The sequence below is a fragment of the Venturia canescens genome, chromosome 7, assembly GCF_019457755.1.
Source record: "Venturia canescens isolate UGA chromosome 7, ASM1945775v1, whole genome shotgun sequence".
NCBI classification, from domain to species: domain Eukaryota; kingdom Metazoa; phylum Arthropoda; class Insecta; order Hymenoptera; family Ichneumonidae; genus Venturia; species Venturia canescens.
Window position 1 is genome coordinate 20961668 of NC_057427.1, and position 25796 is coordinate 20987463.

Consider the following 25796-nt stretch of genomic DNA (forward strand, 5'->3'; position numbering starts at 1 on the left):
TATCATCCCATTGCATAGGAATTTCCCAATCTTTCATTGGAAAATTCGATTTGCTGAATGCATAATCAAAATCGTCACCATTATTGCTTGTAAAAGGTTTCAACTCACATGAACATAACCGCACAGTTTTCGTCCGTCTACATAGAAAAATTGGCTGTGTCGATTGCTTTTGGCACATAGAGAAAAGCACTCAACTTGAAAGAAATCGTTTTAAAAATTTTCGTCGAAGACGAGGAATGTATTTTTTTTCTTAAGTAAATATTGTCACGCCTCTAAAAAATAAGCTAAATCAGAAAAAAAATAATTGATAAAGTAAAAAAAGAACGCCAATTATTAAAAGGTCGCGACCGTAGTTTCCAATAATTTTCTATATTTGCATTATCAATAAAAAATTTCAAAATATAAAAAAAAATGAGATCGTTTTCTGAAGTTGACAAATATAGTGAATGAAATACGATTCCTATATAGTTGTCACGTCTCGCAAAAAGAAGTGAAATCAGTAAATATTAAAACTTCAAAAAGTAAAAAAGGCACGCCAAGTATTAAAAGGTCGTGACCGTCGTTTTAAATGATTTTCTATATTCGCATTGTCAATAAATAAATTTAAAAAAATGTTTAACTGTGAAAAAATATGAGATCTATTGTAACATATACAGTGAATGAATTACGTTTCCTGTAGGAATTCTGAATTTTGGAAATAAAAAAAAATGAGATCATTTTCTAACGTAGCCAAGTACAGTGAATGAATTAAGGTTCTTGTGGAATTCATTCGTGTACACTTTTAGCCCTAATCCCTCACTTATTCAGAAAAATTTTCCAGCAAACGTCACAGAGCAACAAAGGTTTCTCGAATGATTCTGCAATTATTAAGAGATTATCATCTGTTTTTATGCTAGCTCGGGTTATAAACTTAAAACAGTTTACGCGTACAAGTGCATGCATTGTATCTATACGATGAACTGCACAAATTCATTTTCAACATTACACACAAGCTTGGCGTGCATGGTTTTCAATCGGAAGCTCGGCGAAGGAATGCCTCATCCGTCCATATATTTGAAGAAAACTTGATGATCCTCTCATGTAATTGTTTTTTAATTTGCCATCCCTTTTCCATCCAACTATTTTATTGAGTAGTCCGACGTGAGATCCCACGCTGTGTACACAAAGAAAAATATCTATTCTTGACTAGTTTGACTGATAAATTCATTACTCCAAATGTTTCGTATTCAACGCGTTTTCTTTTCTCAAATCAATGTTTACACAGCTTACTTCTTTGTTCATCCATTTCAATACTTGTGTAATTCATCCAATCATCTCCCCATTTGGTAAAAAAAAGAGTGTATGGACAAACGAGTGAAAGTGACGCGTGGATAAATTAAAATGCGTATGGGCATGAAAGAATGGCCGTATCTATCCGTACAAGATAAAGGCATATAAAGGGATTGATTGATTTCATTTCTTTATCCGTTCGTTTAATCGTTCAATTTTATCCACAAATTTCACCCATCTGTATTGTTTACCAAATCATTATATAACAGGGCCCCTCTTATTTTATTGGGGGATCGGTTTTTTTCACACTCGTTCATACAATTCTAATTAATTATTGTTTTCATAGTAAATTTGAACAATTGTCTCTTCCCGAGCTTCCGATTGAAAACCATGCACGCCAAGCTTGTGTGTAATGTTGAAAATGAATTTGTGCAGTTCATCGTATAGATACAATGCATGCACTTGTACGCGTAAACTGTTTTAAGTTTATAACCCGAGCTAGCATAAAAACAGATGATAATCTCTTAATAATTGCAGAATCATTCGAGAAACCTTTGTTGCTCTGTGACGTTTGCTGGAAAATTTTTCTGAATAAGTGAGGGATTAGGGCTAAAAGTGTACACGAATGAATTCCACAAGAACCTTAATTCATTCACTGTACTTGGCTACGTTAGAAAATGATCTCATTTTTTTTTATTTCCAAAATTCAGAATTCCTACAGGAAACGTAATTCATTCACTGTATATGTTACAATAGATCTCATTTTTCATGGGCCGGACAAGTACTTTTAACTCATATTTAAACATAATTTCTATCGATCCAATCGAGGTCGAATATTGTGAATAATATCAGTAGCTCCTGAAAGTCTGAAAAAAATCGATTGTCTCTGCCATCATAGAGTAAGAAATGACTAGCTTGCATGTGATTTTTTTGGATTTAAAAGCTTCTTAAAACAGTTCCATAATGTTGAAATTTGGAGTTACTCATAAATTACTTGTCCTTCGATTGATATCATAAATTTTAGTGCTGCACGTAACTCAAATGGTAACTTTTTTCAATTTATTAGAAAATACTTGGCCTCGAATTGATATAATAAATTTTAATGCTGCACGTAAATTAGATGGAATTTTTTTTAGTTGATTTAGCCCTTCGAATCAAATAAGAAGAATGAGGCATCGGTTTCCAAAATGATTTCAAGCGCGATTTTTCGGTTTTTATTTTTTACTTGTTATTTGATTATTTTAACACTTTAAAAACGAGATAAAGTTTAGTTTTTTTTAAAGATGATGCTTTTTCAAGATTTGTGAAATTTTTTTCGAATTGTTCTGTATTTTTTTTATAAAATAATTTTTTTGCCCATTTTTTATAAAAATTTTGTTTTAAAGTTTTTTTCATGGATGGAATTATCAACAAACGAGGGACCATCAATGTACTTGTCCCAACCTTTTTTTTCCTAGGGGAAGTTTATGGTTTGATATCACGTCTTTTTTCTCAAAAGTTCCTTATTTATGTTCAGTTGACTATAGGATATTAGTTTAAATTTCTATGAATTATTTATGATTTTCGTCTTATAACGTTGGTTTTCACGAAAAAAGACCTAGTTTTCGTCAAAATTGTACTGGACATATTTCGTCACAGGTCTGTCCTCGGACTTCGGCGATTTTTTCCCTTGTACTCTAATATGTTTTGTCAATTAGGAACCCAAGAGCACGGCCGCAAGCGGGTTGGAGGCCGGGATATGATTTTCGGCTTATAGCGTAGGTTTCCACGAAAAAAGACCTATTTTTCGTAAAAATTGAACTGAAAATATTTCGTCACAGGTCTCTCCTTGGACTTTGGCGATTTTTTTCCTTGTACTCTAATATGTTTTGTCAATTAGGAACCAAAGAGTACGGTGAAAAGCAGGTTGTAGGTCGTGATATGATTTTCGGCTTATAACGTTGGTTTCCACGAAAAAAGACCTAAATTTCGTCAAATTTGAACTGGAAATATTTCGATAGAGGTTTGTTCTTGGACTTTGGTGATTTTTCTCCTTGTCTTCTAATATGTTTTGTCCATTGGAAACTCAAGAGCATGTAGCAATGCGTGTTACGGGCTGAGATATGATTTCCGCCTTATAACGTTAGTGAAAAGAAAGGAAAAGAGAAAAGATAGATCAAATTCAAGACACAACGAATACAACAGAATTGGCCATTTTTAAATGTCGTTTTGGCATTCTGAATCTAGACATTTTCGTGTCATCCAAAACATGCCCCCGATGAAATATATTTCCAAAGTTTGCAAGTGGTCGCGGAGATCCAATTATCTACAGTTTGATAGTTGCAGAAAAAAGGCACCCGGAAACATTTATTATGTCAGAATTCAAAGAAGTAAAAAAAACTGAGTGTACTTGATTCAACAGAGCAACGGAATTCAAAGACGTTTAAGGTACCTGCATTGCTTGTGGAGGAAAACAATTTCATTTCAGGATAATTTAGAAATAAATTAGGAAATTCAGAAATTTAGCATAGAATTTAGAAAAAGGAAAATTAAGATAATTAGTAAAGCTGAAAACTTTTGTGATGAATTTTTGAAATTACATGTTACGGTTGGAGTAAAAAAATTAAATGATTGGCACACATGCTGCGACACAAAAATATCAAAGTTTGAGGGTATTCGCTCCATACTGCAGTAATACAAACTTCAACACTATTTGAAAGGAAACACTTTAAAACTTGCTGAACAAAGTTCCATTACATATTACCATAATCAAAGATAGGGGGTGATACTTAGCACATATACTTATCCACAGAAATTTCCAAATTCGCAGGTATCGGCTGCAATTCAATGTATCTGCGCAATGAGTTTGGAAGACAGCAGTTTCAAATCCATCCATAAATGAGCAACTGAAGACTTTTGTAATGAATTTTTCACTTCATATTTATGTTACGGTGGGAGTCAAAAAATAAAATGAATGGCACAGTATATAAATTTTATAGTTTGCAGATTTTTGCTGTATTTCAATGATCCAAATCTATAGTATTAGAGTGGAAAGTTGTTAGAAGTCATGATGTTACATTAAAATCACATAGCGCACATAACATTCAGAAATTCTGTAGGTTTCCATGATGTTGGCAGGTATTATACTTAGTCGCATCGAAAACTGAGCAACTGTACACTTATCGTAATGAATGTTTTCACCAATATTCCACATTTGCAGTTTGCAGAATAGGAATACTCAACATACACGTCATTTCATAAGTATTGTTGTCAATATTTGTGTTTGCCTACCGCATTCCGACGATTCAAATTTTCATATTATCAGCAAAAAAAGCATCCCAAGACTTTTTGGAACAAGTTTCAAAATTTATTACTCGACAGACCAGGTGGAAAAAGAATAACTACACTTATATCAAGACCAGAAACTGTTTTGAGAATCTGTTGTACAAAATGTGCGATTGATGATCATAATTGGAAACCTTTTGAATCACGTTACCACAATCAGCATGAAGAAATAGTAGAAAATCATAGGACACATATTAGGCAACCAATTAATAATATGCATCGATCCGCTGCAAACCGATGGAGTCAAAACAAGGATCGGAAAGAGCAGAGCCATAGTTAAAAAGAATAAAGACAGCGCAATTGAAAGAGAACAGAAATCAAAATTGTTTCATGTATCTGTGCATTAGTTTCTGAAGACAGTAATTTCAGATCTATTCAGAAATAAGTAGGTGAAGACTTTAGTAATGAATATCTTCGTTAATATATTCCAGTCGGAACCAAAAAGCTAAAAGATTGGCATACCTGCTATTTCACAGAAATATCAAAGTTCATAGGTACTTGCTACGTACCAGTTATACAGACTTTGGTGCTATAGGGAAAAACACTTCAAAATTACATGAACCACATTTTTGAAACTTATTATGACACATTCAAAAAAAAAGTGACAGATACGATGCATGTTGAAGCAAGCAAAATGCTGTAATTTTGTATGTCTCCATGGTTATCCGCAGACAAAATATTTGATCACATCCAAAAATGATCAGGTGTAGACTTACAGACATGAATTTTTCAACCCACAATGCCAATCGCAAACATGGTCTGGAAATATTCAATATACATGTCGCTTCATCACTTTGTCGAACTTTAGAGGTGTTCATTGCATTTCGAAGATACAAATTTTGATAACATGAAAATTAAGCACCCAATGACTTATTGAAATAAATTTCCAAATTTATCATGTAACAACTCAAGTGAATATATCTATACATTATTACATGGCTCAAAGATTTTTCAAAACTTGGGTGTATGAACAAGCAATTATGAAGGCTTTTTGTTATAAATATTTCAAATTATCTTGTTGAAATTAATATAAAAAAAATAGAAATATGAATATCTCTCGTATTGTCTGGAGAACAAATAGAAATTGGTATGACAATACACTGTAAGCTAAGGAGGTGGAAAAAAGGGACCGGTGAACACAGCCAAACTAAATGAAAGAAATTATGACAACAATACATTGAATTACTTGACCAAAGTTTTTTAAAATTTATTTGAATTCGTTTACACACAACCATCCACCTCTTTCTTTAATGTAATTACACAACATAGAATTTCTGTTTGGAAAGAACGCTTTAGAGGTTATAATGAACGAACGTTTTTTTTCTCATTGTTATTATTATTATTATTCAACACTAATTAGTCACGTCATTAATAATATCGATTCCTTCCACTTTTCAATAACCACTTTTATTTTTCTACACTCTGCACGCTACAGCACTCCGGCGGTCATAACCTCAAACGTCAACATGACGCGAAATCTCGCAAATTTGCTATGTATGTATATATTACGATATCGAAGTAGAACAGATAATTCTTAATTTTCACGACACACATTATTCACGTTTTCACTTCTCAATATTTTACTCACTCTCAGTACACTGTATGAGATCAATTAATCCACTTTTGAGGTTTTATTTATTATAGATATTATTGTCGTGAATTGGGCTCGAAACTTATTGAAACTTCTTTTATGAAAAAAATAAAATTGATTATATCCACTGCTATTTCCAATAATGTTTTATTTATTTAAACGAAATTTGCAAATCTTGCACCGTTGATCCACGGGGCTACGATCGCAATCACTTTATAATAACATAACAGACGATATAACAGACGGTATACAAGAAAACATTGAGGACTATCAGAAACTTTCTCATCGGCGATTGGTCGAGACGGATAGATTCTCACCGGTGATTAGTTATGATGGGCATCAAGAAGCCCTTGTATGTATCGGTCTGAACCCATATACGGATACATCAGCTGCGTAAATGTGTTGGTACTTTTTGCATAATCTTGAGCCCGTGCAAAGTTTTTTCTCAGCAAATACGCCACCGAGAATGCTGATTTTGGGCTCGTTCGACAGAGAACTTCTTAATTAGCTTAAAGTTCAATTTTCAAAGCCGTACATAACTCATGAGCTTCGCTATTAAAGAAAATCACATGCCAATTTTACCCCCACCACCGCGAATCGTTTTATTCAGAGAAAGTATAGTCTCGGCGAGAGCCTCGGGCCAGCAGACGACAGGGCTGTCAATGTACTTGTCCGAGACTCTACCGAGTCTCTTGATTAATTAGAATTGTATGAACGAGTGTGAAAAAAACCGATCCCCCAATAAAATAACAGGGGCCCTGTTATATAATGATTTGGTAAACAATACAGATCGGTGAAATTTGTGGATAAAATTGAACGATTAAACGAACGGATAAAGAAATGAAATCAATAAATCCCTTTATATGCCTTTATCTTGTACGGATAGATACGGCCATTCTTTCATGCCCATACGCATTTTAATTTATCCACGCGTCACTTTCACTCGTTTGTCCGTACACTCTTTTTTTTACGAAATGGGCAGATGATTGGATGAATTACACAAGTATTGAAATGGATGAACAAAGAAGTAAGCTGTGTAAACATTGATTTGAGAAAAGAAAACGCGTTGAATACGAAACATTTGGAGTAATGAATTTATCAGTCAAACTAGTCAAGAATAGATATTTTTCTTTGTGTACACAGCGTGGGATCTCACGTCGGACTACTCAATAAAATAGTTGGATGGAAAAGGGATGGCAAATTAAAAAACAATTACATGAGAGGATCATCAAGTTTTCTTCAAATATATGGACGGATGAGGCATTCCTTCGCCGAGCTTCCGATTGAAAACCATGCACGCCAAGCTTGTGTGTAATGTTGAAAATGAATTTGTGCAGTTCATCGTATAGATACAATGCATGCACTTGTACGCGTAAACTGTTTTAAGTTTATAACCCGAGCTAGCATAAAAACAGATGATAATCTCTTAATAATTGCAGAATCATTCGAGAAACCTTTGTTGCTCTGTGACGTTTGCTGGAAAATTTTTCTGAATAAGTGAGGGATTAGGGCTAAAAGTGTACACGAATGAATTCCACAAGAACCTTAATTCATTCACTGTACTTGGCTGCGTTAGAAAATGATCTCATTTTTTTTTATTTCCAAAATTCAGAATTCCTACAGGAAACGTAATTCATTCACTGTATATGTTACAATAGATCTCATATTTTTTCACAGTTAAACATTTTTTTAAATTTATTTATTGACAATGCGAATATAGAAAATCATTTAAAACGACGGTCACGACCTTTTAATACTTGGCGTGCCTTTTTTACTTTTTGAAGTTTTAATATTTACTGATTTCACTTCTTTTTGCGAGACGTGACAATTATATAGGAATCGTATTTCATTCACTATATTTGTCAACTTCAGAAAACGATCTCATTTTTTTTTATATTTTGAAATTTTTTATTGATAATGCAAATATAGAAAATTATTGGAAACTACGGTCGCGACCTTTTAATAATTGGCGTTCTTTTTTTACTTTATCAATTATTTTTTTTCTGATTTAGCTTATTTTTTAGAGGCGTGACAATATTTACTTAAGAAAAAAAATACATTCCTCGTCTTCGACGAAAATTTTTAAAACGATTTCTTTCAAGATGAGTGCTTTTCTCTATGTGCCAAAAGCAATCGACACAGCCAATTTTTCTATGTAGACGGACGAAAACTATGCGGTTATGTTCATGTGAGTTGAAACCTTTTACAAGCAATAATGGTGACGATTTTGATTATGCATTCAGCAAATCGAATTTTCCAATGAAAGATTGGGAAATTCCTATGCAATGGGATGATATTTTCATTTTCTATTCCTTTTTTTGAAAAGCTCCACTTGTTTACTTGGAAAAATGATTTTTGAAACTATCTTCTTCTCATTCATGGATTCCATGTTGACATGGATACTGTCAATGGTTTGCAGTGTCCAAGGAGATGTTTCCATGGTATTCAATGTCTAAGATCACAGCTTTATGGTTATTGGTGTCCAGTGATATTTTTTCATGTAATCATTCTTCTGTAACTTCTGAACCTGCCTCGTCAATGTAAACTATTAAATCGCAGATCTAGATATCGATAACTATGAGGAAATATATCGTAAACCATTGCACCGTTTACCTAAATATCGGGAAATATAAAATTGTCGAATATATATTGAAAAATACGAAGGCATCCACCTAGACATCGAAAACCCTATAGTCGCCAAACTAGACATCGAAAACTATAGAGCCGACGACCTAGATATCGACAACCTTAGAAAAACTCACCACACTATCGGAAACTATGGAGCCGTTGACTTTCATATCGGGAACCATGGACAAATTCACCTTAACATCGGAAAATATGGAGCTATCGACCGGGATAGTGAAAACTATGAAGTCGTCAACCTAATCCACGAAAACAAGGGGAAAACATACCTGGACATTGAAAACTACGGAGCCGTTGATCTAGACCTCGAAAAGCATGAAAAAACATACCAGGACGACGAAAGCCATGGAGAAATATACCTAGCCATCGAAAAACATGGAGCTGTCGACGTAGACATCAAAAACAATGGAACCGTCGACCTAGACCATGAAAACCATGGAGAACCATAACCAAACATCGAAAACTATGGAATTGTTGACCGAGCATCAAAAGCCATGACGGAATATACCTGGACCACGAAAACTATGAAGGAACATACGTAGACATTTAAAACTATGAAGAAATATACCTGGACATCCAAAACCATGGAGGAATATACCTAGACACTGAAAAATATGTAGAGACATACCTAGACATCGAAAAGTATGAAGTCATCGACCTAGATCACGGAAATGATGAAGAAATATACCTAGAGAACAAAAACTATGGAAACTCAGACCTAGCCATCGAAAACTGTGGAACCATCAACTTAGACCACGAAAACCATGGAGAAACATACCCAGACATCGAAAACCATGGAGGAATATACCTGAACCACGAAAACCATGATGAAACATGCCTAGACATTGAAAACCATGGAGGAATATACCTGGACGACGAAAAACATGGAGGAATATATCCAGAGATCGAAAACCATGAAGGAATATACCTAGACATCAAAACTCATGGAGGAATTATCCTAGACCACGAAAACCATGAAGAAACATGCCTAGACATTGAAAACCATGGAGGAATATACCTAGACATCGAAACCCATGGAGCAATTATCCTAGACCACCAAAACCCGAGAGAAATATACCTGGACATCGAAAACTCTGGAGCCGTCGACCTCGACTGCGAAAGCCATGAAGAAACATACCTAGACCACGAAAACCATGGAGGAATCTACCTAGACCACGAAAACCATGCAGAAGCATACTTGGACATCGAAAACTGTGGCGCCGTCGACCTTGACCGCGAAAACCATGATTAAACATGCCTAGACATAGAAAACCATGGAGGAATATACCTAGACATCGAAACCCATGGAGGAATTATCCTCGACCATGAAAACCCGAGAGAAACATACCTGGACTTCGAAAACTGTGGAGCCGTCGACCTCGATTGCGAAAACCATGAAGAAACATATCCAGACCACGAAAGCCATAGAGGAATATACCTAGACATCGAAACCCATGGAGAAATTATCCTCGACCACGAAAACCCGAGAGAAACATACCTGGACATCGAACACTGTGGAGCCGTCGACCTCGACTGCGAAAACCATGAAGAAACATAACTAGACCACGAAAACCATGGAGAAACATATCCATATATCGAAAACCATGAAGGAATATACCTAGACATCAAAACCCATGGAGGAATTATCCTAGACCACGAAAACCATGGAGAAGCATACTTGGACATCGAAAACTATGGAGCCGTCGACCTCGACCGCGAAAACCATGAAGAAACATGCCTAGACATTGAAAACTATGGAGGAATATACCTAGACATCGAAACCCATGGAGGAATTATCCTCGACCACGAAAACCCGAGAGAAACATACCTGGACATCGAAAACTGTGGAGCCGTCGACCTCGACCGCGAAAACCATGAAGAAACATGCCTAGACATTGAAAACTATGGAGGAATATACCTAGACATCGAAACCCATGGAGGAATTATCCTCGACCACGAAAACCCGAGAGAAACATACCTGGACATCGAAAACTGTGGATCCGTCGACCTCGACTACGAACACCATGAAGAAACATACCTAGACCACGAAAACCATGGAGGAATCTACTTACACCGAGACAACCATGGAGGAATATACCTGGATGACGAAAACCATGAAGAAACATGCCTAGACATTGAAAACCATGAAGAAACGTACCTAGACCACGAAAACCATGGAGGATTGTACCTAGACCACGAAAACCATGGAGAAAAATATCCATACATCGAAAACCATGGAGGAATATACCTGGACCACGAAAACCATGAAGGAACACGTCTAGACATTGAAAACCATGAAGGAATATACCTAGACATCAAAACCCATGGAGAAATTATCCTAGACCACGAAAATCATGGAGAAACATACCTAGACATCGAAAACTGTGGAACCGTCGACCTCGATCGCGAAAACCATGAAGAGACATACTTAGACCACGAAAACCATGGAGAAATATACCTTAGACATCAAGAACTATGGAGAAATACACCTGGACATTAAAAACTATGGAGAAATACACCTGCACATCAGAAACCATAGAGGAATATACCTAGACATCGAAATCCATGGAGGAATTATCCGAAACCATGAAAACCATGGAGAAACATACCTGAACATCGAAAACTAAGGAGCCGTCGACCCAGACCTCGAAAACCATGAAAAAACATACCTTGACGACGAAAGCCATGGAGGAATATATCTGGACATAAAAAACTATGGGGTCGTCCACCTAGAAATCGAAAATCGCGATAGAATGTACCTAAACCTAGTCCTCCAAAACCTATGAGCTATCGCCCTAGACATCCTCGAATAATCCAGCGGCGTCGACCAGAATTTTATATTTTTTTAGTTTTATTATTTATTATTTAATGTTATTCGTATTATTCAATTTTTTCATTTTATTGTATTATTGTCATTTTATATTATAGTATAATATAATATATATATTATATTATATATTAATTATAATAAAATATTTATTATAATAATATTTTATTATTAATTAATATTAATAAATAAAATATATATTATATAATTATCAAGAGACTCGGTAGAGTCTCGGGACAAGTACATTGACAGCCCTGTCGTCTGCTGGCCCGAGACTCTCGCCGAGACTATACTTTCTCTGAATAAAACGATTCGCCGTGGTGGGGGTAAAATTGGCATGTGATTTTATTGAATTACGAAGCTCAGGAGCCATTTAGCAACTTGAAAATTGAAGTTTAAGCCAATTGATTAATTCTCTTTCGATTCCGCCTTAAATCAGCATGATCGGTGTTGTAATTGCTGAGAAAAAACTTTGCACGGGCTCAAGATTATGCAAAAGTTACCAACACATTCAAGAATTTATGCGTCTGTATTTATAAACACCATCAAAGGCACTTTGATGCTCTCGAGTTTCTGATTCGTTGGATCTGACGACATCCATTTTTAGACGTTGTGATTGGTTGTTGAAATTAGTTGTTGATGATTGGAAATCTAACGTCAACTTCAGAACGTCGCACACGGCGCAGCACAGCTGGTATCAGCAGTCATAAATTCGACCGATATACATATATATATGTACAAACCATGTGTCAGTTTTTGATCGTATGAACAGAGTTTCGACATTACGAAGTGCGTGCGGGATCAATAAAAAAATAATTTTCGTCATCTAAAGAAGTGCATATTACTATTTATTTTGTTATTTGTGATATATTAAACCGGTATCAAAGCGGCCGCGTAATGTAGTCTGTGATGTGTGTGTGAAAAAGAATATAAAAAATGCGCGATGCATATATGTCAACGAAACTTTTCAAGATTTCATTATTTCGTTCGATTGGAAATAAGTGTTAACTGAAATAATCCTTCAATTAAACCAGAGTACGAGAAATATTGTCCAGTGCGAATAAATTGTCAGTGGCGTGGTTATATATCATGTGTACATAGGTTATATATACGAATAAATAGAACAAAAATACACGCAACTGTTAGAATGATATTAGAAACTTTAATTGAATAAATATTTTCTAATTTATTTCTTGTGTCGTGATTATTTTTAAACATCCCCATATTTTGCTTGATATTCAGTTTGGCTCTGCCCTCTCCGATCCTTGTTTTCACCCGCTCAGTTTGCAGCGGATCGATTCATATTATTAATTCGTTCCCTAATATGTGTTCTATGATTTTCTACTCCTTCGTGATGATTGTGGTAACATGATTCGAGAGGTTTCTAACCATGATCTTGAATTGCACATTTTGTAAATCAGATTTTCAAAAAAAAATCTGGTCTTGGTATAGTGTGTAGTTATTCTTTTCCCATTAGGTCTGTCGAGTGATAAATTTGGAAACTTTTCCAGAAAGCCTTTGGATGCTTTTTTTGCTAATGATATGAAAAGTCGTATCTTAGGAATGCGGTATGCAAACACAAATTTTGATAACAAAACTTAGAGAATGACATGTATGTTGAGTATTTCCACTTTGCAAACTACAAATATGGAATTATTATAAAAAAAATTCATTCCGATAAGTCTACTGTTGCTCAGTTTTGGATGCGATCAGATATGATGCCTACCAACATCCCTAGAAACTTACAGAATTGCTGAATGCAATGTGCGCTATGTCATTTTAATGTAACATCATGACTTTTGACAACTTTTCATTATAATGCTGTAGATTCGGATCATTAAAATACTGCAAAAATCTGCAAACTATACAATTCAAATACTGTGCCATTCATTTTACATTTTGACTCTAACTGTAACATCTATATGAAGTAAAAAATTGATTATAAAAGTCTTCAGTTGCTCATTTATGGATAGATTTGAAATTGCTGTCTTCGAAGCTCATTGCGCAGATACATTGAACCACAGCAGATACCTGCGAACTCTGAAATTTCTGTGGAAAAATATATATGCGACGGATCACCCCTTATCTTTGATTATGGTAATATGTAATGGAACTTGGTTCGGCAAGTTTTTAAGTGTTCCTTTTCAAATAGTATTGAAGTTTGTATGACTGATATACAGCGAATACTTCCAAACTTTGATATTTCTGTGTTGCAGCATGTGTGCCAATCATTCAAATCATTTCCTCCAACCGTATCATGTAATCTAGAAAATTCATCACGAAAGTCTTCCGCATTTCTAGATACTTCAATTTTCCTTTTTCTACTCCATTGTGAGTTTTCGAATTTCTAAATTAATTTCTGAATTGTCCTGAAATGGTTTTTCTCCAAAACCAATGCAGGTACCTTAAACGTTTTTGAATTCTGTGCTTTGTTGAATTAAGTTCGCTTAGTTTTTTTTGCTGCTTTGAGTTCTGGCATAATAAATGTTAGAAGTTTTCGGGTACTTTTTTTCAGCAACTATCAAACTGTGGATAATTGGATCTCAGCGGCCACTTGCAAACTTTGGAAATATATTTCATTGGGGGGACGTTTTGGATGAAATGAAATCTCTAGATTCAGAATGCAAAAGCGACATTCAAAGTGGGCAAATCTGTTGGATTTTTCGTGTCTTGAATTTGATCTATCTTTCATTTGAATTTTGAAGAAAAAGGATAAATGAAATCTGTTCTATTAAGGAAATCTTTACGTCAGTTGTTTCTTGGTATGAAGACTTGGAAAAAATCGCCAAAGGCCAAGGACAGACCGGTGACGAAATATTTCCAGTACAATTTTGACGAAAAATAGATCTTATTTCGAGGAAACCAACGTTATAAGCCGAAAATCATATTACGGCCCACAACACGCATTTCTTCATGCTCTTGGGTTCCCAATAGACAAAACATATTAGAAGACGAGAAGAAAAATCACCAAAGTCCAAGACCAAACCAGTGCCGAAATATTTTCAGTACAATTTTGAAGAAAAATTGGTCTTTTACGTGGAAACCAACATTATAAACCGAAATTCATTTCGCGGGCCTCATCCCGGATTCCTCCATGCTGTTGAGTTCCTAATAGGCATAACATATTAGAGTATAAGGAAAAAAATCGCCAAAGTTCAAGGGCAGACTTGTGACGAAATATTTTCACTACAATGTTTACGAAAAATTGGTCTTTTATGGTGGAAACCAACTTTATAATCCGAACATCATACCTAGGGAAAATAAGATTGGGAAAAGTACATTGATGGTCCCTTATTTGCTGATAATTTCATGAAAAAGATTATCCCATAAAAAATGTTCGTATGAGAATGGAATCTATAAAAATGTACTAAGCAAATAATTCATAGAAATTTATACTAAAATCCTATAACCGTCATAACATAAATGAGGAACTTTTGAGAAAAAAGGCGTGATATCAAACCATAAACTTCCCCTAGGGGAAAAAAGGTTGGGACAAGTACATTGATGGTCTCTTGTTTCTGGATGACATAGAAAAAAGATTTAGAACCAGGAAAAAAATTATATAAAAATAATAAACGAAAAATTAAAAAGTTCAAAAAAATTCAACAAAAATAAAAAACAATCGAAAAAATTCTGTAAAGAAAAATAATAAAATTTCAAAAAAATTCATAAATATTGAAGACATTGAAAAATGTACTATCCAAGTTACATGTAGTATAAAAATGTATGATATCAATTGGAGGCCAAGTTTTTATTGATAATTTGGAATATTTATCCAACAAATTGGAAACTTTAATGAAATTCATGATAATTATTTTCACGAAAAAAGTTAATGAAAAAAAAGTCATAACGGAAGTTACGTGCAGTACTAAAATGTATTATATCAATTCGAGGTCAAGTATTTATCAGTTATTCGAAATATAATCTCCGGCGACAAATGAGCGTTGAGAATCCTTGTCGGGCTCACAACGTTTTATCAAAATTATTAAAAAATTAATGGAAATAAAATCATTAAAAATTCACATGAAAGTCATTCGTTACTTCAACAAGGTACACACTTGAAAGAATCGATTCCCCTCCGACTTTCAGGATCCCCTCGTATTATTCACAACATTCAACTTCGATTGGATCGCTACAAATTATGTTCAAATACGTCTTAAACGTACTTGTCCGGCCCATCACTTTTTATTCAAATTGCTCATTCGAAAACAAATCAAAAACGAAATAAATGCATGTGTTAATATTAAGGAACAGTAATTGCCGAGAAAATAATTTTCCTTCGAATCGCTCTTGTCAAAATGAAACGAAAATGAAAGACGAAGTTGATTAATCTATTTATATTATATGGAGACATAATTCACAACAAAATCATTTTTCTAAAAATTCCAGGAATCCACGTGTCGTACTCGACTAGTGATATTTATCAAAATGTGTACGTGACTATAGAAAAAAAAACATTGCATGGCTGAGTAGGTTCGAAAATTTCTAGTAATGCGCCTGATTATTTCTCATTTTCATTGGTTCTTACCGAATGGTATGTGTTCACTGAAGAAAATGAGAAGTGGATATTGCTATACGAACTTGCGAACAATCAAGTTCAAATTACTTGGAGATATTATTTTTATTTTTATCCATTTTATTATATTTGTCATTATAGAACAGCCCTGATTTGTTTTCGAATGAGCAATTTGAATAAAAAGTGATGGGCCGGACAAGTACGTTTAAGACGTATTTGAACATAATTTGTAGCGATCCAATCGAAGTTGAATGTTGTGAATAATACGAGGGGATCCTGAAAGTCGGAGGGGAATCGATTCTTTCAAGTGTGTACCTTGTTGAAGTAACGAATGACTTTCATGTGAATTTTTAATGATTTTATTTCCATTAATTTTTTAATAATTTTGATAAAACGTTGTGAGCCCGACAAGGATTCTCAACGCTCATTTGTCGCCGGAGATTATATTTCGAATAACTGATAAATACTTGACCTCGAATTGATATAATACATTTTAGTACTGCACGTAACTTCCGTTATGACTTTTTTTTCATTAACTTTTTTCGTGAAAATAATTATCATGAATTTCATTAAAGTTTCCAATTTGTTGGATAAATATTCCAAATTATCAATAAAAACTTGGCCTCCAATTGATATCATACATTTTTATACTACATGTAACTTGGATAGTACATTTTTCAATGTCTTCAATATTTATGAATTTTTTTGAAATTTTATTATTTTTCTTTACAGAATTTTTTCGATTGTTTTTTATTTTTGTTGAATTTTTTTGAACTTTTTAATTTTTCGTTTATTATTTTTATATAATTTTTTTCCTGGTTCTAAATCTTTTTTCTATGTCATCCAGAAACAAGAGACCATCAATGTACTTGTCCCAACCTTTTTTCCCCTAGGTATACATATTTTATGCGCAAACCAGGAGCTGGTATAGCCCCCGCTGTGCGCCCATTCTCTGTCTCTCTCGCTCGGCGACGCAGAAGGAGAGGGGGTAGCCGCGTTCAGCGTAGTGCGTGACGTAGAGTGTGACAAAAGTAAGAAATCGTGCAAAGGACGTAAGTCCAAATGTAAACAAGCGTAACTTACGCCCCTCTGTCTCTAAGAAAATGAAAATCCCGAAATGATGGATTTTAAATCACTAACGTTACATATCTCAGGATCTACTGGACGGATTTACTTGCAACAAAGACCAATGGAAAGAGAAAAATCGAAAAAAAATCGTCACAAATTTTCAAGTTCTTTTATGAAATGGTTTTTTTGTGAGAGCCATTTGAAAATTCTGTGACGTCATAAAACCGGCATATTCGCGTATATAAGAGTAGCGGCAGGGCTCGCGCTGGCTTTTCTTTTGCGCTGCAGTTTTTCCTTTTAATACTTGGCGTCGAGCCGCTACCGCGTCTCTTGATCTCGATTCGCACATCGGAAAGCGATTCAGAACGAAATGTCAGTGAATCTGGTTAATTTGTGTCGATTCACACAAAAGTGTATCGGTAATCGTCCAATTTTCACGTTTATGAACGGTCGGAAACGACATCACTCGTTTGTAAGTTATGATCTCGAATCGCACGTCGGAAAGCTGTTCTGTTCGAAATGTCAGTGAATGTTGTTAAATTGTATCGATTCATACAAAAGTGTATCGGTGATCACCAATTTTCATGTTTATGCACGTTCGGATACGACATAACTCGATTGTAAGTAATGATCTCGAATCGTACGTCGGAAAGCTGCACTTTTCGAAATGTCAGTGAATGTTGTTAAATTGTATGGATTCACACAAAAGTGTATCGGTGATCTCCAATTTTCACGTTTATGAACGTTCGGAAACGACATCACTCGTTTGTAAGTTATGATCTCAGATCGTACGTCGGAAAGCTGTTCTGTTCAAAATGTCTGTGAATGTTGTTAAATTGTATCGATTCACACAAAAGTGCATCGGTTATCTCCAATTTTCACGTCTCTGAACGTTAGGAAACGACATCACACGATTGTAAGGTGTGATCGCGATTCGCACATAGGAAAGCGATTCAGAACGAAATGTCAGTGAATCTGGTTAATTTGTGTCGATTCACACGAAAGTGTATCGGTGATCTCCAATTTTCACGTTTATGAACGTTCGGAATCGACATCACTCGATGGTAATGTATGCTCTCGATTCGCACATCGGAAAGCGATTCAGAACGAAATGTCAGTGAAACTTGTTAATTTGTGTCGATTCACACAAAAGTGTATCTGTGATCACCAATTTTCATGTTTGTGAACGTTCGGAAACGACATCACTCGAGTGTAAGGTATGATCTCGAATCGCACGTCGGAAAGCGATGCTAGTCGAAATGTCAGTGAATCTTGTCGATTTGTTACGCATCTCGCCAAAGTCTATCGGTGATCACCAATTTTCACGTTTATGAACATTCGGAAACGACATCACCCGATTGTAAGTTATGATCTCGGATGTTCTGTTCGAAATGTCAGTGAATGTTGTTAAATTGTATCGACTCACTCAAAAGTGTATCTGTGATCTTCAATTTTCACGTTTATGATGGTTCGGAAACGACATCACTCGATTGTAAGTTATGATCTCGATTCCCACATCGGAAAGCGATTCTGTTCGAATTGTCAGTGAATCTTGATAATTTGTAACGATTCTCACAAAAGTTTATTTGTGATCACCAATTTTCAAATTTGCGAACGTTCAGAAACGACATCGTTCGAATGTCAGTTCCGGTCTCGAATCGCATTTCGGATTGCGATTCTGATAGAAATGTCGGAAAAAATTGTTGATTCGTAACGATTAACACACAAGGTTATCGCTGATTACTTACTTTCATGTTTATGAAAGATTGGAAACGTTCACCGATAAACGTCACATATCAACAATTTTACAGACATTTAGTATCGCAATCCGAAGGGCCATTTGAGATCTGAACTGACAATCGAGCGATGAAAACGTTCCCGAACTTTCATAAACATGAAGATTGGTAATCACCAATAAAATTTTTGTTCAATTCATGACAAATTAACAATATCCAATGACATTTCGATTCGAGATCATAAATTGCAATCGAGTGATATCATTTCCGAACGTTCATAAACGTGAAAATTGGTGATCACCGATACACTTTTGTGTGAATCGAAACAATTTAACAACATTCACTGACATTTCGAACAGAACAGCTTTCCGACGTGTGATCGGAGATCATAACTTACAATCGAGTGATGTCGTTTCCGAACGTTCATAAACATGAAGAACGGTAATCACCGATAGATTTTTGTGAGAATCGCAACAAATCAAGAAGATTCACTGACATTTCGAACAAAATTAGATTCCGCCGTGCGATTCGAGATCATAACTTACAATCGAGTGGTGTAGTTTCCGAACGTTCATAAACGTGAAAATTGAAGATCACAGATACACTTTTGAGTGAGTCGATACAATTTAACAACATTCACTGACATTTCGAACAGAACAGCTTTCCGACGTGCGATCCGAGATCATAACTTACAATCGGGTGATGTCGTTTCCGAACGTTCCATAAACGTGAAAATTGGTGATCACCAATACACTTTCGTGTGAATCGACTCAAATTAACCAGATTCACTGACATTTCGTTCTGAATCGCTTTCCGATGTGCGAATCGCGATCACAGCTTACAATCGAGTGATGTCGTTTCCGAACCATCATAAACGTGAAAATTGGTGATCACCGATACACTTTTGTATGAATCGATAGAAATTAACAAGAATCACTGACATTTCGAACTGAACAGCTTTCCGACGTGCGATTCGAGATCATACCTTACATTCGAGTGATGTCGTTTCCGAACGTTCATAAACGTGAAAATTGAAGATCACCGATATACTTTTGTGTGAATCGACACAAATTAACCAGATTCACTGACATTTCGTTCTGAATCGCTTTCCGATGTGCGAATCGAGATCATAACTTACAATCGAGTGATGTCGTTTCCGAACCATCATAAACGTGTAAATTGGAGATCACCGATACACTTTTGTGTGAATCGATACAATTTAACAACATTCACTGACATTTCGAAAAGTGCAGCTTTCCGACGTACGATTCGAGATCATTACTTACAATCGAGTTATGTCGTATCCGAACGTGCATAAACATGAAAATTGGTGATCACTGATACACTTTTGTATGAATCGATACAATTTAACAACATTCACTGACATTTCGAACAGAACAGCTTTCCGACGTGCGATTCGAGATCATAACTTACAAACGAGTGATGTCGTTTCCGAACGTTCATAAACGTGAAAATTGGAGATTACCGATACACTTTTGTGTAAATCGACACAAATTAACCAGATTCACTGACATTTCGTTCTGAATCGCTTTCCGATGTGCGAATCGAGATCATAACTTACAATCGAGTGATGTCGTTTCCGAACCATCATAAACGTGTAAATTGGAGATCACCGATACACTTTTGTGTGAATCGATACAATTTAACAACATTCACTGACATTTCGAACAGAACAGCTTTCCGAGGTGCGATTCGAGATCATAACTTACAAACGAGTGATGTCGTTTCCGAACGTTCATAAACGTGAAAATTGGAGATTACCGATAGACTTTCGTGTGAATCCACACAAATTAACCAGATTCACTGACATTTCGTTCTGAATCGCTTTCCGATGTGCGAATCGAGATCATAACTTACAATCGAGTGATGTCGTTTCCGAACCATCATAAACGTGTAAATTGGAGATCACCGATACACTTTTGTGTGAATCGATACAATTTAACAACATTCACTGACATTTCGAACAGAGCAGCTTTCCGACGTGCGATTCGAGATCATTACTTACAATCGAGCTATGTCGTATCCGAACGTTCATAAACATGAAAATTGGTGATCACCGATACACTTTTGTATGAATCGATAGAAATTAACAACATTCACTGACATTTCGAACAGAACAGATTTCCGACGTGCGATTCGAGATCATAACTTACAATCGAGTGATGTCGTTTCCGAACGTTCATAAACGTGAAAAACGGTGAACACCGATAGACTTTGGCGAGATGCGTAACAAATCGACAAGATTCACTGACATTTCGACTAGCATCGCTTTCCGACGTGCGATTCGAGATCATACCTTACAATCGAGTGATGTCGTTTCCGAACGTTCACAAACATGAAAATTGGTGATCACAGATACACTTTTGTGTGAATCGACACAAATTAACCAGATTCACTGACATTTCGTTCTGAATCGCTTTCCTATGTGCGAATCGCGATCACACCTTACAATCGTGTGATGTCGTTTCCTAACGTTCAGAGACGTGAAAATTGGAGATAACCGATGCACTTTTGTGTGAATCGATACAATTTAACAACATTCACAGACATTTCGAACAGAACAGCTTTCCGACGTGCGATCCGAGATCATAACTTACAATCGGGTGATGTCGTTTCCGAACCATCATAAACGTGTAAATTGGAGATCACCGATACACTTTTGCGTGAATCGATACAATTTAACAACATTCACTGACATTTCGAACAGAACAGCTTTCCGAGGTGCGATTCGAGATCATAACTTACAAACGAGTGATGTCGTTTCCGAACGTTCATAAACGTGAAAATTGGAGATTACAGATACACTTTCGTGTGAATCCACACAAATTAACCAGATTCACTGACATTTCGTTCTGAATCGCTTTCCGATGTGCGAATCGAGATCATAACTTACAATCGAGTGATGTCGTTTCCGAACCATCATAAACGTGTAAATTGGAGAACACCGATACACTTTTGTGTGAATCGATACAGTTTAACAACATTCACTGACATTTCGAACAGAACAGCTTTCCGAGGTGCGATTCGAGATCATAACTTACAAACGAGTGATGTCGTTTCCGAACGTTCATAAACGTGAAAATTGGAGATTACCGATACACTTTCGTGTGAATCCACACAAATTAACCAGATTCACTGACATTTCGTTCTGAATCGCTTTCCGATGTGCGAATCGAGATCATAACTTACAATCGAGTGATGTCGTTTCCGAACCATCATAAACGTGTAAATTGGAGATCACCGATACACTTTTGTGTGAATCGATACAATTTAACAACATTCACTGACATTTCGAACAGAACAGCTTTCCGAGGTGCGATTCGAGATCATAACTTACAAACGAGTGATGTCGTTTCCGAACGTTCATAAACGTGAAAATTGGAGATTACCGATAGACTTTCGTGTGAATCCACACAAATTAACCAGATTCACTGACATTTCGTTCTGAATCGCTTTCCGATGTGCGAATCGAGATCATAACTTACAATCGAGTGATGTCGTTTCCGAACCATTATAAACGTGTAAATTGGAGATCACCGATACACTTTTGTGTGAATCGATACAATTTAACAACATTCACTGACATTTCGAACAGAACAGCTTTCCGAGGTGCGATTCGAGATCATAACTTACAAACGAGTGATGTCGTTTCCGAACGTTCATAAACGTGAAAATTGGAGATTACCGATACACTTTCGTGTGAATCCACACAAATTAACCAGATTCACTGACATTTCGTTCTGAATCGCTTTCCGATGTGCGAATCGAGATCATAACTTACAATCGAGTGATGTCGTTTCCGAACCATCATAAACGTGTAAATTGGAGATCACCGATACACTTATGTGTGAATCGATACAATTTAACAACATTCACTGACATTTCGAAAAGAGCAGCTTTCCGACGTGCGATTCGGGATCATTACTTACAATCGAGTTATGTCGTATCCGAACGTTCATAAACATGAAAATTGGTGATCACCGATACACTTTTGTATGAATCGATAGAAATTAACAACATTCACTGACATTTCGAACAGAACAGATTTCCGACGCGCGATTCGAGATCATAACTTACAATCGAGTGATGTCGTTTCCGAACGTTCATAAACGTGAAAAACGGTGAACACCGATAGACTTTGGCGAGATGCGTAACAAATCGACAAGATTCACTGACATTTCGACTAGCATCGCTTTCCGACGTGCGATTCGAGATCATACCTTACAATCGAGTGATGTCGTTTCCGAACGTTCACAAACATGAAAATTGGTGATCACAGATACACTTTTGTGTGAATCGACACAAATTAACCAGATTCACTGACATTTCGTTCTGAATCGCTTTCCTATGTGCGAATCGCGATCACACCTTACAATCGTGTGATGTCGTTTCCTAACGTTCAGAGACGTGAAAACTGGAGATAACCGATGCACTTTTGTGTGAATCGATACAATTTAACAACATTCACAGACATTTCGAACAGAACAGCTTTCCGACGTGCGATCCGAGATCATAACTTACATTCGGGTGATGTCGTTTCCGAACGTTCATAAACGTGAAAATTGGTGATCACCGTTGCACTTTTGTGTGAATCAATACAATTTAACAACATTCACTGACATTTCGACCAGCATCGCTTTCCGACGTGCGATTCGAGATTATTACACGTCGTAAAGCGTTTCAGAACGAAATGTCAGTGTACCTTGTTAATTTGTATCGATTCACCCAAAAGTGTATCGGTGATCTCCAATTGACACGTTTATGATGGTTCGGAAACGACATCACTCGATTGTAAGTTATGATTTCGATTCGCACATCGGAAAGCGATTCAGAACGAAATGTGTCAGTGAATCTGGTTAATTTGTGTCGATTCACATAAAAGTGTATCGGTGATCTCGAATTTTCACGTTTATGAACGTTCGGAAACGACATCACTCGTTTGTAAGTTATGATCTCGAATCGCACGTCGGAAAGCTGTTCTGTTCGAAATGTCTGTGAATGTTGTTAAATTGTATCGATTCACACAAAAGTGCATCGGTTATCTCCAATTTTCACGTCTCTGAACGTTAGGAAACGACATCACACGATTCTAAGGTGTGATCGCGATTCGCACATAGGAAAGCGATTCAGAACGAAATGTCAGTGAATCTGGTTAATTTGTGTCGATTCACACAAAAGTGTATCTGTGATCACCAATTTTCATGTTTGTGAACGTTCGGAAACGACATCACTCGATTGTAAGCTATGATCTCGAATCGCACGTCGGAAAGCGATGCTAGTCGAAATGTCAGTGAATCTTGTCGATTTGTTACGCATCTCGCCAAAGTTTATCGGTGTTCACCGTTTTTCACGTTTATGAACGTTCGGAAACGACATCACTCGATTGTAAGTTATGATCTCGAATCGCACGTCGGAAAGCTGCTCTTTTCGAAATGTCAGTGAATGTTGTTAAATTGTATCGACTCACTCAAAATGTTTATCTGTGATCTTCAATTTTCACGTTTATGATGGTTCGGAAACGACATCACTCGATTGTAAGTTATGATCTCGATTCCCACATCGGAAAGCGATTCTGTTCGAATTGTCAGTGAATCTTGATAATTTGTAACGATTCTCACAAAAGTTTATTTGTGATCACCAATTTTCATATTTGTGAACGTTCAGAAACGACATCGTTCGAATGTCAGTTCCGGTCTCGAATCGCATTTCGGATTGCGATTCTGATAGAAATGTCGGAAAAAATTGTTGATTCGTAACGATTAACACACAAGGTTATCGCTGATTACTTACTTTCATGTTTATGAAAGATTGGAAACGTTCACCGATGAACGTCACATATCAACAATTTTACAGACATTTAGTATCGCAATCCGAAGGGCCATTTGAGATCTGAACTGACAATCGAGCGATGAAAACGTTCCCGAACTTTCATAAACATGAAGATTGGTGATCACCAATAAAATTTTTGTTCAATTCATGACAAATTAACAATATCCAATGACATTTCGATTCGAGATCATAAATTGCAATCGAGTGATATCATTTCCGAACGTTCATAAACATGAAAATTGGTGATCACCGATACACTTTTGTGTGAATCGAAACAATTTAACAACATTCACTGACATTTCGAACAGAACAGCTTTCCGACGTGTGATCGGAGATCATAACTTACAATCGAGTGATGTCGTTTCCGAACGTTCATAAACGTGAAAATTGGTGATCACCGATACACTTTTTTGTGAATCGACTCAAATTGACCAGATTCACTGACATTTCGTTCTGAATCGCTTTCCGATGTGCGAATCGCGATCACAGCTTACAATCGAGTGATGTCGTTTCCGAACCATCATAAACGTGAAAATTGGTGATCACCGATACATTTTTGTATGAATCGATAGAAATTAACAAGAATCACTGACATTTCGAACTGAACAGCTTTCCGACGTGCGATTCGATATCATACCTTACATTCGAGTGATGTCGTTTCCGAACGTTCATAAACGTGAAAATTAGTGATCACCGATACACTTTTGTATGAATCGATAGAAATTAACAAGATTCACTGACATTTCGAACAGAACAGCTTTCCGACGTGCGATCCGAGATCATAACTTACAATCGAGTGATGTCATTTCCGAACGATCATAAACGTCAAAATTGGAGATCACCGATACACTTTTGTGTGATTCGACTCAAATTAACCAGATTCCCTGACATTTCGTTCTGAATCGCTTTCCGATGTGTGAATCGCGATCACAGTTTACAATCGAGTGATGTCGTTTCCGAACGTTCATAAAC